This window comes from Sylvia atricapilla, chromosome 10 (assembly GCF_009819655.1).
Source record: "Sylvia atricapilla isolate bSylAtr1 chromosome 10, bSylAtr1.pri, whole genome shotgun sequence".
Classification (NCBI taxonomy): domain Eukaryota; kingdom Metazoa; phylum Chordata; class Aves; order Passeriformes; family Sylviidae; genus Sylvia; species Sylvia atricapilla.
The window spans coordinates 16,021,023-16,037,247 of record NC_089149.1 but is presented as its reverse complement, the minus strand read 5'-3'; the positions used below and the strand labels follow the sequence as shown (position 1 = coordinate 16,037,247).

General features: G+C 44.1%; 1 protein-coding gene across 1 annotated transcript in view; it reads right to left on the bottom strand.

Annotated features, from left to right (window-relative positions):
* HS6ST1 (heparan sulfate 6-O-sulfotransferase 1) overlaps positions 1–16,225 on the bottom strand; it is a 188,287-nt gene that overhangs the window by 112,123 nt on the left and 59,939 nt on the right. The window lies entirely within an intron of this gene.

The window sequence follows — 16,225 nt, the reverse complement described above, 5'->3', positions numbered from 1 at the left end:
GGCTTTTATGTCCCTTCCAATCCAACCCTTTCAGTGAATTCTGAGAGTCTCACCTGTGTTGCTGAGCAACTCTGTTTCATAAGCAAAAAGTGCATATCCAGAAGAAAATCTGTCTCAAAAAAGAGGTTTCAGTGGGTGGAGAAGAGGAAGGACGACTGCTTTACACACAGATAATAAATGGTTGCTTTCCTTAGGAGCACAAAGGCACAAGAAAACTGCACACAGAGCTGTGCTGGGGTCTCTCCCAGGCAACACATTCCCAGCCAATATGAAAATACACCATTAGTAAACACCAAGCTCAAAGGTACCAGTGTATGAGGACAGGAAAGACAGAGTATTTCTAAGAGTTGAAGAAAGACCTTGCTGCACCTGTGAGGAATAAAAAGGCAGATGAGACCTAGGCAGAAAAACATTAAATCAAGCACCCAGAGTGTAATCCTCACTGAACACATGCAGTGATGGGCTATAAATTGGTAATTTCAGAATCCAGCTTTGAGAGTTAATGAGACTGCTGAATAAAAATGCCAGCTGAGTGCTCCCTAACTGTCTGAAAGCAAGGAGAGGGACAAGAATTAGGAACAGAAAAGCAAATATGAGATTGACAAGTATGATGGACGTACAGCCAGAACAAGGTTGTGTTTTCCTACCATATGGAAAATGATGCACCTGAACTAGAAAAAAAATCCTTCAGCCTGAAATAGAACTGATTAAGCAGACACATGGACAAGGGCTATGGAATGCTGTGACACAGAGCAGATTCCTGGAGCTCTGGTGTCCACTCCACCTTCTGGGACAGCAAGGGGCCAGCACAAGAAATTGCAGGTGGACAGTTCACAAGTAGCCAAAGAAGTGTTTCTTCACACAGTGTTTAATTAAGACTGTGAAACTCATCTTCACTGAACACTGGAAGTACTAAGAAGAGCGCAAGTTCAGAAAGAAACTGGAAAAATGAATGGAAGTAATTGCTGAAGATGTCACCTCTGACTCAGGGAAGTCCTTGAGGATGGAACATCACTATGATAACTATACTATTGCTATTTTGCAGAATTTTAGTCTAGCTGTTGTTGGATACAGGGGCTAGGTGGACTTTTGTGGTCTGACATGATACATCATTCTTTAAAACAATAAATAACCACCGAAAAAGCCAAACAGAACTCAGTCAAAACAGATTTAAATTAGGTTTTAGTGCAGTATCTGTATACCATTGAAGAACCCATTCAGTGGAGCTGATGTAGGAAAAGGCCTCTAGAAGAAAAAAGTATGACAGGTCCTTCCAACATGCTTATAGATCTGTTCTGTTGTGTTTGTGTACAGAAAGGACCATACTTTGGAGAATGCTCTTACATTATGAAAACTAAGAAAAATCACAACATAAGCCTAGAGAAAAAAAAAAATCTATATTGCCCCACACTCTAAATTAAGTGCACTACAACAATATTGCCAGAGTAAGCTGTCTGAAGCATTTAGCAGCTTTGATTGGCTGGCAGAAAATCAGGAATCTTAATACATGTAGGAGGCATCAAGCCACAGTTTTACTGTTCTTAACTCTGTGACCTGGTAATTTTCCATAAGCTGTAATCCACCTGTACCTTGCACTATCCCTTCATCAGTCCTACCATCAGGAGCCAGGCTTATTCAGGCTGGAAAATTTTATCCACACAACGTCCTTCAGTTCTTATGATGATAACCTGAACAATGCTCCCAACCACAATCCAACATGAAGCTTGTAATGAAAGGGCTTTCCCTGGTCTGCAAGTGCAAATGACAGTGGTAAAAAGGGAATTCACAATGAAAAGGCTAAGCCCTGGGAGACTAGTGGTAGAAATGACAAAGGAAATCAAGTACTAGAAATCAGGAAAAATACCTCTGTATTCAGAGAGAACAGATAATTTAAAAAATAAAACAATTGGGAGAACCCCATACAACCGAGGGCAAGAAAACAATCGTGTGTGCACTGGGTAGCTCTGAACTCCCCAGGACTGAGCTGTCATCCAGTCACACCCTGGAGAGATTTCCAAGAAGCAGCTAAACCCCACTGGAGGGAGCAGGATACAGAGAGGGTGGGAAGGGGAGGGGAGGCCAAAACCCTTCCAGTTTCCAGGTGTCACCCACCTGCACAGGTGGGAGCACACAGCCATGGGGCAGGGCAAAGGGGAACAGGGAAAGGGGCCATGGGGACAGGGCAGGGCAGTGGGGACAGGGCAGGGCTCAGGCTGCCAGCTGCAGAGCAGGAGCTGTCAGCTGGAGCTCGCTGCTCCCCATTAATCATCTGGTGCAAACCTGGCCTTGAGCACAGGGCTGCCAGGAGAGCCAGGATCTCATCCAAACCCTGACAGGCTGCAAGTGAGGCAGCCTCCTGCCTGTCTCGCTCCCTGGCTTTGAAATGTGGGGTAAAGGTTGGGGGAGAACAAAGAGACACTGATGATTGATAACAGCTTAATATCTTTGTGCGCCTTTATCAGGCTTTTTAACTAATGACTTAAGCAACTTCACCTCTACAAAATCAATCATCGTGTCATAAAAGTCTGAAACACTGCAAAATGAAGTGCCTGCCCCAGGGACATAGAGCGTGTGTCACGTTTAAAGTGAACCTAATTCTTCTGGGAGTCCCTGGATGTTACTTTTTACTCCCTTGGAGATATTCAGAGATGGAGAGAGACACAGCAGGAGAACCCAAAATTAGTGTCTTCCCTTAAAGAAATTATTCAAGTAATATTTAGTCTTCATCACTCAAAGATGTAGTGAAAAATACTGAAGCTGGCTGTCCATTTTTAAGAGAGAAATAGCTAGGAAATTTAAAGAAAATGACTGATGCCAGGAAAAAGAAAGCTCCAGTTAAAAATAAGTAAGTTCCTAATTTGGGACTTGGCAGATTTCTTCCCTCAGCAGAAAGTGAAGAAAAAAAAAATACTACCCCCCTCTCTTTGGTACATAAAAAGGAAAACAAAACCTTCTACATTTAGCCTTGCATTCTCTGAAGTGTCTTCTTGCTGGCAGAAGAGCTGAACAGTGGCTCTGAGGAGCACAAGGCCCTTTGCATCTCCCTTGTGAAGGTGCAGCTTTGTCACTCTCGCTGTCCCTGAACCCACTCACACCTTTCCTCCCCCTTTTGCCATTTAGAAAAAAAAAAAAAAATCCTTCTAATTTAGGAAGAGGAAAATTTTTCTCAGATTGGGTCAGACACCTAAAAGTGATCAAGGCTTAACTTCCTAAGCAACTTAAAAAAATAACATCATACTCCGGTTCAAGCTTCTGTAACACTTGACTGGATGTTTTATGTGACAATGACTTCAACTGCCAATTTCAGTGCTGCACACAGCCAGGTGAGATCATGAGAGCTTTTCTCTACAGACAGGAGATGTTTGTACAGTGCTTTGAGTTTTAAATTGTTTCTATTTCGATCCTGTTGGTACCCATACTAACCTTTTAACAGCAGGGCTCCTGCCAAGGATGAATTACTTGCCAGATTTTTTTTTTTTTTCAAAGCTCAAATCTGATACCCTGGATTCTTTTTCTCCCTACTTTCATACAGTATATAATTCCAACCTCTTCCTGCTCATAAACTTTACAAGAAATGTATTTAGACAAAATCTAAACTGGCATATTTTCCATACCTTCATGGAAATATTCCTGACCACTTTTGCAAGCAGCTGAAGACGTGATTTTATTTTGCCATTAAGTCACAAAGTTTAATTTGCAACATCACAGTTGCTTCTATGGCAACAGATGGTGACATCAAACACAGGATCATGACTTCACTATAGGATCAAGAAGGATTAGCTCTGCACTGAGGAAGTTAAGATCTAATACAAACAAATAGCTACAACAATTGCGAAGAGAATTTATAGTGTGATAGTTTACTCCCTGTGTAAATGTCCTTCTTGTTTACTCCAGAACGAAAATCCCTTTAAATCAACCAGCTGTTTGTAAATTAAGCACAAATGGATTAGTTTAAAACAAGCTCAAGGGTTTAAGATGGGGTTTGCACACGTACCCAGTTATGACTGCACTCAGACCTATTACTTCCACCCACACTTAGGAAGAAAAGAGGCAGAATTACAATTTCATTCCCTCACCATAACCTGAAGGGCTTTCACCTGCCCTAAGCAGGTTGAGTGCAGTGTACCTGCATGTAATTTTTACTGGAACATCAGCTTTGAGCACTGCTTCTTACCCGTGAAACCCTTGTGGGGGCAGTTATTTAATTACCTGATATATTATCTTTCCTAAGATAATCCTTAAATGGATGAATTCCCTGGCCTTTCACCTTTCCATCACCAAAACAGGACCAAACAGTGGGGGCCCAGCTTGAAGGGCCCCTCTAGAGACATTATTTATTATTAATGTCCCTAGCTAGAGCCAGCCCTGGGTGGAACAGGGACGTGCAATCAAAGAATCAGCTTCTCCCGAGGGAAAACACAGAGATGGATCTTTCCAGGACACAGCTGAGTCTGATGGGCAGATATGGAAATCCACATTCTGCAGCTGTTGCAGAGGCTCTCACAGGTGGGAGAAGACACAAAAGCCTTAAAGCAGCAGTACAGGGGGAAGCTCCACTTTGGGAGTTACGTTTTAAAGCAACGGAACCAATTCTGCTCCACTTTGCCGGGTTCCTGGGCACAGCCCCTCAGCACAGCAATTCTGCTGGATCTGCAGCCCGTGTGCTGCACACACACACTGCAGTGAGGGAGTGCCCAGGCACTGACACACATTCTTTCCACTGCAGTAGATTCCAAGTCTTTCAACAAGTGACATTTAGCTTTCAGAGGAGTATTCACAGGAGTTCTGCTGGACCACTGTTGCAGCAGCCCTCTTGTTAGAGCGTAGAAATGAGCACACAGACTTCTTGTCTATCCCAGCATGAAAAGGGTCCTGGTTTATTCCCCTTTACAGCTCTGCCATCCTGACTCCAACCATTCACTGCCTCTGGCTGCAGCAGCTCCTGCTGTGGGTTTCCCTTGCAGCCTCTGACTGCTGCTTATTTCCTGCTGAACTCTGACTGCAGGGATCAGTGTGCACACTGTGACTGCAGCTTTTACCTGGCCAGACTGTGACTGCAGGGATCAGTGTGCACACTGCGACTGCAGCTTTTACCTGGCCAGACTGTGACTGCAGGTTCCAACAACAGGCTCTCACTGCAGCCCCAGACTGACCTCACAGCAGTGATTCTCTCTCTCCAGGATCCTTCTTCTTCATTATCCTCTTGTTCCCTCCTCCTCAAGGCTCCATAATCCTTCACAGCTAACCCACTCCCTTTAATCATACTTATCTCTATTTCATATAGTTGTGATTCATGAGGGGAGGGGTCACCTCTAGTCCCTCCTCCTACAGACCACAGCATCATCTGTGTCTCCACAGGCTGTTGTTACTGGAAGTGGTGACAGCTTGGACAGCTGTGCTGGGCACTGTGAGTGTCCCCACCACCACAGGGCCCTGCCTGGACAGAACCACCATCACAGGATATAAACCTTTGATTCCACACCAAGTCACTCTCACGCCTCTTTCCTGATGTGCCAGCTAGGGTAGGAAATTCTCTTCCACTATCAGAGTTTTCTTTTATACAGACACATCTATTAGACTACCAGTCCTGTTTCATAAAGCAGATTATGTTGATTAGCAGAGCCCTTAAGGAAGGGATGCTTTTGAGCAGTTCTCTCCAGAATTCAAGTCAGACAATAGCTGAAGCACACAGCAGGGCAGCAGAGTTATTTTAAACATCCCCATCCATTTCATAGGTTTGCAAGTGCTCTCTTTATTGTTTGAGGACTCAGCAGGCTTTGTTGGACAATCCTTATCAATGTTAGTAAGGATTAGCTTCCAGAAAGGAATTCGCCTAGGCAAATACATTCATTTTGCACATGCACAATTAACACAAAACTAAAGTAGATCAGGAAAGCAATAGCATGAGGGGAACTATGGAGACTGATGTAGTAGGACACAGCTGCTAGATTCACTTCCAGACACATTTAGGTTGAGGTAACAGATTTTTTGACCTTCTTCCACACGTCTTTATGTGATAATGAGAAATACTTTAGACTATGTTTGTCACCTCCACTCTTCCTGTTGCATTCAATTGCAACCAGCTTCCCTTGCATTGCTATTGAGCTCAGCTCCTACCTCAGTAACACTATCAGATTGTCTCCTCCCCAAATACTTCTAAGAAGAAAGTCAAAAGCTTCTCATTCCTAAAAACCTGGTGGCCAGAATTAAAAGCATCTTTATCTCAAAACAATTATAATTCAGTGAAAGAAAAGACTGACTACAGAGAAAGGCAGAAAACCTACTACCTCAATGCTGCAGACATTTGACAGGCCATTTGAATTCTGCACCTCAGCAGCTAGAAACAAAGCATGGTGATAATACACCCTCTCCCTTGCTCCTTGCCTGCTCAGCTTTAAACAGGGTACCCACAGCAGACTGCTCTGCCCGAAGAACTGGCAGCTCCTCTGCCAGTGATGGGCAGACCCACAGAGCAGAGCAATGCTTCCATCTAACACTGCCTTGGAGACCAGAAGTATGACAGAGACTCCAGGAGCAGAGGTGCTTCATTGGTGTGAAGAGAGAAAATATGAGATCTAAGTGTTTGGATCTTTTAGCATTTAGCCCAGGCAACAAGAGGAACATCCACTGAGCACATCATTAACAGAAGCTGAAGGCACCTACAGAAAGAGCCAGCTTGCAGAAAAATATTTTGCAATGTCTGTGAGACCTAGAAGCATTAAAACTAACATATAAGTGTTCCCCAGACGATGAGGAGGGTCTGGGATGAGCTGTGTGCAGGAATCCCCAGTCCAATCCATCTCTTGGTCTGAAGAGGAGGAGGAATGCTCCTTCTCCATCAAACAGAAAGCAGGAAAAATGAGTTCCTGCACAGAAAATTACAAGGGTGGAAAGACAAACTCATATAGGGGAGGTTTCAGAAATACCTACTAAAGCCCCTTCCTGACAGAAACCAGGCCTGAGCTGTTAGAGGACAGTCAGGCATTTCATCCCTGAGGATGCTACTGATGAGGAATGGTCAGTTGCAATGTTGCTGTAGCTGTGTTGTAACACACACTCATAGAAATTATTAGGAGGGTTTTTGGCCTTTGATCTTGCCTAAAAGACATGCCTAAGATCCACGTTTTTTCTAAAATGGCTCTTAAAATGAATCAGGTGCCTGCATTTGACCCAGTTCTATTCCCTGCTCCCAAAAGAGCAGTGCTGTCTCTGAGTCCTGACCAGCAGATGAACCCAGTGCTGAGGCTCCATGGATCCACCTCCTGCAGCACTGTCTATTCAAGCATGACCTCCAGAGGCTCACATCCCCATTCATATTTCATACTCCACAGATGTTTCCCCCACACTTTTGCTGCCTGGTTTTAATGTACCACTGGTCTCCGTACAACCCCCACTTGAATATATCTTACTTTTTGTTATAAGCAAACAACAAGGTGAAAAGCAAAACTGAAAAGCCTGACAGTCCCAGCTTCCCACTAACACACTCCCTTGTTTATGTCAAAAACCAGGGGCTGTAAGTGACAGAAAGCAGCAGACAGTGGAAAGTGCACAGAATCATTTAAAAGGCAGCAGTGACATGAGAGCCTTTAGAAGGCCACAGTTGACGTTTGTCAGGCTGGGAGGGTGGGATTGCATTAGGCTACATTTCATTACGAAAATACTCAGAAACTATTAAGGGCTCCCATGTGGCTGCTTCAGCACATTTAATTTAATGTCTTTCCTCTCCAGTGACCAATCCACCCCCCACCTTCTTACAAACGATGACTTGTGGGTCTTAACCTAACAAGTGAAGATATGTTTGACCCATTAGTTACCCTATTTAAAGGCTTTTGTTAACCTTTAGTACAGAGCTCAAGCCCTGGTTTTACACTGAGGCTCCAGATCACAGAGGCAGATGGTGTCATAAAACCCCACCTCCCCCTCCCCTATTTATCCAACTTCTGTTCTGTAACTGACATTCATTCTTTAGGCACCATTTTCTAGGCACCATGTTATCCCCCCAGACCTGGAGCAGTGGGTATCTGAAATCCTGGGCAAGGGCCAATGTGTGTGTTTGAAGCTGCTGCTGCCTATTTCTTGGATGAATGTCTGTTTCTTCCCAATTCTATGTCTAGAATTTCTGTTTCTTGGGAAGAATGTCCCAAACGTCAAAAACTCAACTCCAAAATGTAAAAGCCTCTTTGAGTATGTAGAAAACTCCACTAATATCTGGGGAATTATAAATGAAGTAAAAGACAGAAAGTATTTTATCTTGATACTACAGTGCCTATGTCTGTTTTAATTTTTTACGCTTCCTATTCTCATTGTCCAGATCCAGTTTCCCCACCCAATGTATGTATTTTTCCCTTCCAGAAAGAGCTGCAGGAAAGATAATGAACCATGGCTCTGTTGGCTATAGAAGAGGATTTCCTAGTAAGCTGAAAAGTTCACAACCTTCAAAAGTCATCTCTTACACTCAAAAATGACCCCAAAATAAAGCCTGCAGACTTAAGGAATGGAGAAAAACAATCCAAACACAAGGAAGTCTCTCTTTTACATTATTTCTCTAAAGGAAACTGGAAAGCTAGAGAGAGGAAAAAAGCCCACAAACCCCAAGCACTTGGTACTGAGGAACTGTGAAGAGGCAACATACACTTGCATTAATAATAATAATTAATGAATAATCTTGTTAGGTATCCTCTCTCATAGTCAGTGAGCAAAATCCTTACAGAAAAGGTTTCCAAAGTCTGGTTTGTTTAATTTTCAGAAGGAAAAGAGGAAGATTAGTATTGTGACTTGCTGATAAAACAGCTAAATTGCAGAGCAGTGTTAATTTCATTGCTGCTTAGGATCAGCAGAACATCAGTTCTCCCTTTGTGCTGTGGCTGCAAAGCCCAGAGCATGGCGAGTGTCTGATAAGGGGCTGGAGGCAAGCTCCTGGCCCAGCAGAGTCTCACTTGCTGAGCTCTAATACCATGGCATGTACAGCAATGAGCTTTTATTGATTTTGCATTTGAACCTGCCTCAAACACTCAGGCCATCACTCTACAGAAAAAAAAAATAATGTGGGAATGCAGGAAGGACATCTCTGGCTCCAGATGTAACAGTAACTGAAGAAACAGTATTTCAGATCTTCAAAACAAATAGAGTTCTTCATCTAAAAACAGGGGGAAAACTATAAAAAAGGCAAATTATTCAGAACTAAAAGAAAGTATTGATACCGAAATAGGGAAGGAGCTACCAAAAAGAGACACTGGTTCACATTCTCAGTTGAATCTGTTCCAAGAAAGAATCTTCCTTTGAGCACTCTGTACCCTCAGTCAGTTCTGTGGGTGTGCACTCACCCTGGTTGTTTCTCATGGGAATGAATCCCTAGCTCAGCCAACATGGAAATCCGTGCTGTGAGCATCCATCCTTCCACCCCTCCCAGCACAGGCACACCTTGTGGGACAGGCAGCACGGCCACCAAGCCTCTCCAAGTGTCCTGGGGGAACTGGGGACTACGCAAACTTCCCTCTGTGACTGTCTCCAAACAGAGCCTGGAGGGAAAGCCTTGACTCCTTCCCTGGTTGGGTCATACATCCTGCAGAAACCTGGGAGTGCCACTGCCCAAAATCTCTGCCCAACCAAGAGCCCACAGACTGCACGCAATGCCAGCAGCTAATGGGGTCTGTGCCAGGCCTGAAATGTGCCCCTGGCTGTGCCCCAGATTGTGGGATAAGCCTCTCCATGGAGTCTGTTAGCAGCACAATCCAGGGACCACGGGCTGCTAGGACCAAGCTGCTGCCCACAGCAGCTCAGGCAGAGCTGATGTAACCACACAGCCTCAAGCAAAGCAGAATTTCCTGTGTATCTAAACCAGGGTCCAGCCTGAGCACTCAAGTCCCAGACTGTCAGTCTAAGAGTTTTCTCCACAGCACAAAAATCAGTGCTGATTGCTCCTGCTGAAAAACACAACAGCTCATCACGGTCAGCAACTCTGTGGAAACCCCTCACTTTGGACAATTACCAGGCAGCTGAAGGTCCACAGCTGGGCAGACACACTCCTGGATCCTGTCCATGCCATGACTGCCAGCAGCCCTGCATTGCCCCTGGCTGCCCTACAACTGCAGGGTTTGCAGGGATCCCGTGGAGGCAGATGCAGGGACAGCTGGGGCAGGTGCAGAGCAAAGGCAGAGCGCTCCTTTGGAAGGCTCAGAGCCAGGCAGAGAGTAATTCCCCACAATGACAATGCAATCAGCAGTAACATCATCACTGCCTCCTTCTGCACACCATTTATAAAATCCAGGGCAAGGTATTTAACAGTTCCTGGACTCAAAGGGCCATAAGATTTGCAGTGAAACTGGAATGACAAGCAATGCTGCCTGGGGCTGAGATTTACCTGACTGCTGCTGGCACTGGGCAAGTGACCCAAACTGGAGTATGTGCTTCACTGCACAGGGAGGTGGGAAGTACAAAGGTCTGAAACAGGTCATATTCAGCATCTGTATTTTTCAAGAGTCATTATTTGTGACCTAATCTTGAGGTCAGATTTTACCTTTTCTATGAAAGCAATCTTTCTTACCCTTTTTGCTATATATATTTAGTTCATATGAACTTGTGAGGGGAAATTCAGTAATTTGTATAGAGAACATGCTCCAGGCTACTAATAGGTTATTAACAGAGCAAAAATTGCTGCAGATTAGAGTACATAAGCATGCTGCCTAATTGCAAAGCAAAATGTCTATCACATTGTGTGGCAGTTGAAGTGAAATACGTGTCCTGAAATCTTGGTTTTCTTTGCATCACTTATCAGCTTGGTGAAGTGTCATGATAATCCACGGAAGGAGTCATGCAACAGTGGGGAAATTCAGAGAGAAGGGTTTAAAGAAAAGGCAACCCTAATACCATAATCCTACTTCTATTCTGTCAGGTAAGCTGGATTCTTGGAGTCCCTTGGAAAGGTGTTCTGTGCTAAGCAAGTATTTGACATTTCCCCTGGCCTGCAAAAATTAAGAACAAAATAAAAGAAAGAGATGGATTCAAATCACAACTGACTAAATTCACCAGAACTGTGTTTAAAGAGACCCTGAAGAGACCCTGCTAACAAGACAGGCACCAAAAACTTTATTGAATTACACATTTTCCCAGACCATCCATAAACTCTGAGCAAATTTCCCTCCCCACCTCGTCTAGTAACCTATTTCAGTGCCTAAGTTCACCACTTTTTCTAATATAAGCACAAGCTCCTTGTGCTGAAATTTAGGACCATTATTTCTCAGGTCATGTTTCCCAAGTGCTAGAACATGCAGCACCAGCCCCTCAGAGTAGCAGCAAAAGCTGCAGTGATTGAGCTGACAGCTGCTGTTGTCAGGGGATGGTCTGCATCTACCTCTCCTCCTTAATCCCAGGCGCTGCCTGTTTGTCTCCTCTTTGGGTGGGATGACAAGTTTGAACAGAGGCAGTCATTAATTACATGGTTTGAAGCTAGCTCAGCACAGGAGCTAAAATAATCAAGACTTTTCAGCACTGCTGCAGCACAAATGATGCACAGCCCCCTTCAGAACTGTCTCCTGCCCAAATGTTCCTTCTCTTTGTCTCTGCAACCCTGAGCAGGGTTAGGAGGGCTCAGGATGGTGTAGGCACAAGAGCTCTGACACTGGGCAGTGTGGATGATGACCTCTTTATCCTGGTCCCTCACCAGACTGGTGCCCATCTCCTCAGAATTACTCCACACACAGGACAGGCAGCAACAGGCTGGTTCAGTTCCTCTGAAAGGGAATATCTTCAATCACCTGGAGTAGCTTCAGCTCATCCTAACTACCCTGTTCCCAGGAGTTACAGATCCTCCTCCCTGGCAATGACTCCTAGAGCACGCACATTCAACAGGGCTGCCCCAAAGCAGAGTGTGTCAGATGACAGAAGGTGGCTCTGCTGGATCCCCCTTCTCTCCAAATGCTCCCAAGAGCCAACCCACAATCACCCCTCATCCCTCCCTGCAAAGCAGCTTCTGAGACAAGGCCTCCAAAGAGGCTTCCCAAAGAGCACACAACAACAGGTCATGCCTTGGGAAGGCTGGCCTGAAACTGAGACTGGACAGAGCTGGAGAATAAAGTAGTTATTAAAAGGCCTTAGAGGATACACCTTGGGCAGGACAAGAGCCTGGCCAGGGCTACACCCAGGGTGGACCCAAAATGGTCACAAAATGGACAAATGGTCATGAGGTCTCACACTTTTATAAGTTTTGGTTCATTTGCATATTAGGGTTTAATTGTCCAATTACAGCTTCAGGTTGTGAGGTCCCATCCTTCTTGTTTTCTCTCTTCAGTCCACCATTGTTTGTGCTTTTGGGCTGAAAGTTGTCCTTGGTCTTCATCAGGAAAAGGATTTGTTTTATCTATCTACTCTTTGAAGAGAGCTGAGTGACACTGACTGTGAGCTCAGAGCTGCACCCCTGGGCAGCACAGAATGTGAAATACATGAAAACTCAAACTTAAGGCATCACAGGTATGTTGACTGCTGTCGAGACAGTCCAGGTAACTAAATATTGCTCATTTAATGCTGCAAGAACCTGTGGGGACACAAATTCAACGCACTGTGCTGCCCTGGCTGTAGCTGGGGAATGTGGCACTGTGGGAATTGGACAGCTGAAAAGAATGAGCCCAACCTGCTGCCTCTGCTTGGGTGGGAAATGCCAGGATGGCATGTGACAGCATGTGACACAGCACTTGGCCCTGCTGAAGCACAAATGCAGGTCAGTGATGCATTTCCCCACGTGCCAGTGTAGGTGTTGAGGCCCAGCTGGCAAATTTCATGTGCTGAAGAAAAAATTCTTCTCCTTTTGCTGTTTCTCTGAGCACAGCAAGGCAGAGGTGGTTAGTGCCACCCCAAAACTCTCTAGCTGGGACAGCTACCTCTAAAAGGAACTGTAGCAATGGTCACAGAGCTGCTGAAAGTCACTTGTTCCTCTGCAGGCAGCTGGCTCATGTTTGGTTTCCCAGTTCAACCAGCACAGAGAGGCAGAATGTCCCATTTGTCCCTTGGGAGACACCACGGGCAGGTGCACATCTGTCTCCAGAGCAGAGCTTCCCTCCTCTGCCCTCCTGCCCCAGCCCTGTGGCCACACCAGCACAGGCACATGAGGACACATCAGCCAGGGCAGGAAGGACCTTGTCACCCCTTGTCACCTCTTGTCATCCCTTGTCACCCCTTGGGCAGCCTGACCATCTGTTCCTGGGAGCAGCCACTCTGCTGATGGCCTGGGATTTCTGGAATGGGAATTCTAAGCTGCTCTGTCCTGGTTTGCCCATGGGGACAAGGCTTACACTCACGCCCCTGGGGATTATTTTCTGTTTCAGTCCTGGTTCCCCCACCTTGCAGCCTCACAGAACTTTGCAGGATAACTAATCAGCTCTGCTGTGCACAAAAGTTCTGAATGTTAAATCTACCAAGTATCTGTTTCCTACACAAGAAATCTAACAAGTAGGCTGCCCTCTATACTTTCCCTTTTGTCAAGCATATGGGCTCCCACATTATGCATGCAAGGCTTTGTAAAGCTGCATGTTTCTCACACATAAATACTCACGAAGGAGAGACAGTCCATGCATCTTTATTCTGCAATTCAAATTATGCCTCATTTTTATCAGTGGAAATCCACCATGGTTTAATGAAGGCAGCAGCTACTCTATTACATAATGCAAGAGTAAAATGCTGCCCTGGAATATCGCATCTCTATGCTCTGTATTTTTCTAACAAAAAGAATCCATTAAAAAGTCACACAGTGATGGCAATTAAAGCTTCTCTCACCAGTAGATTACAAGGACACAAGTCAGCTCCCCGACCATGGGAAGTGCTTCACTCGTCTCAGTCACACAGCTATATTAACTCTCAATTGATGCCAGCATAGTCTCTATGTCTAGATGCATCGAAAATATAAAAAAATCCACTTCAGTTTGAATTTGAAAAATAATGGCTATGTCTAATAATGCTTTAGAGTCAATATCACATGGGTAGCAGCTCTACTGCTCAATAGGGAAATGATTTCTGCCTGCATTTACAGTGATACGGATTTATCACTTCAAAAGTATATGAATACATTTCCTAAAAGGGTGAGATTTTTCAAGCAGCCCTTCAAAGAAGGCTTTGTGAACCCCTGTTTGTTTTTAACCCTGAAATTTCTGGAGAAGTTAAAAAGATCTCCAGCTCCTATTGAGCTTGGAAGTGCTGTGGACTCTGAATACACATGAGGGTACCCTAAGAGACAACTGCATCTTTGATTTGGAGGCACAAGAAAGGGGAAAATGACAAAAATGGAATTCTAGGTAAGAGAAGGTGGCTTTCACTCAGCAGTCACTTAGTAACACCATAAAACTTGTCTCATCTGCTGTAGGTGTGCCAGCCCTGTGTGGCAGCACTCATTTCACCAGTGTAAACCAGCAAAACAATAATGGGGTGACACAATGTATTTAAAATAATCCCAGTTGCACCTGGGGACCATCCAAAGAGCACATCCCACCAGTGATGACTTGCATCTTGTTTTATTCTTTGCAAAACTCCGCTTAATTCCTTTGTGTCATGATGAACAGTAAATAAAGTTTTCTCTCAATTTTCCTGAATTTCTTTCAAAATTCCAATCAGGTCTTGCTGTTTAATAAATTGCTTTACTAATGTAAGGTTCATCCCAATAGGTGTAGGTGATAATCTAGGGGATATATTGTGTTGTTGGACTTTATCAACTGGTGGGACACAACTGGTACCAAATATAAAAAGTCACACCCAACAATCTTATCAAAATTACAAATACAAGAATTAGAATGATTCTTAAAAGGCCAAGTTACATTGTCATCTATTTTTACAAACCACAAGCAGTTCTTAAACATACTCAGCCTTGACCAATATATAAAGCAGTGTCTTGACCAGTATCTGGATGAACCTCAAAGTGGCAAACTCCTTGCTCAGTGTCAAGACATGTGTCTCACTTTTTCAAAGCAGTGTTTTACCTGGAGACTGTCCTGGCCCCAGCAGGGAGCTGGGGCATCACTGAGGGCATCCCAAAGAGCCTGTGAGGTCTCATCCTCCTTCCCAAATCTGGAGCTGAAGGAGGGTGCAGCCTCACAGCTCAGCCCACGGAGCAGTGATGTGACAGATGGCAAAAAACTGCAGGACAGTCACAAATGCCATGTGGTGTACAGAAGGGGAGAGGGAGAGGATAAAAAAATCCCACAATAAAACAACACTCCTTTAGAGCACATACACTTACCTAAACCATGTCAAATGAAGAAACACATGCAGGTCAGATGACATCAAGGAAACATGAAAAAAAAAAAAAAAAAGAGGGAGGAGATTAGTTGCAATTCCCATTGGCTTGATGAAAGGAGCTAAGAGCACCCCACAAAATCAGAGTCAACCTCTCTTAAAGTGAGCAAAGTTTGACAAAATAATTCTACTCCAGTGCTGACTTTTTGCTGTGTGTTAGTTCAGCAGAGGTGTGACCCATGCAGATGGAAAAGCAGAGAATTAAAACCAAATCCCCAGTGCACTATGGAGGGACAACTCCCTCCCCACCTACAGTCTGTGACCCAACACAGGTGCCCTGGGCACACAAAGGCCCCATTTTCCCTTTACATCTCACTGACTTTGGTGAAGCAGTTTTAGGAACTTGATTCCTATTGAGTCCATTAATTCCTAGCTGTGCTAAGTCTGGAGCAAATTGCAAGAGCAGACAATCATCAGGGAAAAAAACTGCTTTAGGAGAAAAGGAAGATAAAAGACAGGAATATGAATAATTAAAAAAAAAAATCTTTCTTTTGCACTGTTGGGCTTTTTTTTCCTTATTGAGATTCCTGTTACAATGATATTTATTTGATACAATACAACTTTATCCTTTCACTCCATTGCATGACAGAAGTCTTAATTCTAAACAAAGATTTTGTATGTAAGCAGTCAGCTCTTGCTTCCACTAGTTGCAGTAACTCACAACCTACATTTCTGCTGCAAATGACATCAGCAGATAATAGGATATGCTTTATTAACCTTGACTACAAACATTTAACAACAAATTTCAATCTCTGCTTTCTTCCCTTAAATCATGGATAGACACTTTCAACTAAAAATGACTCTACCATTGCTCTCCAATGTCTTCTTTCCCAGTGTCTTTCATTTTGTCTTCTGATTACTACGATTTTATCTTGAGGCTTGCCATTGCTTTTATACAAAACTTCTTCATAACCTCTCTGTTAGATCAAGCTAATTTATCTTCATTTAAAAA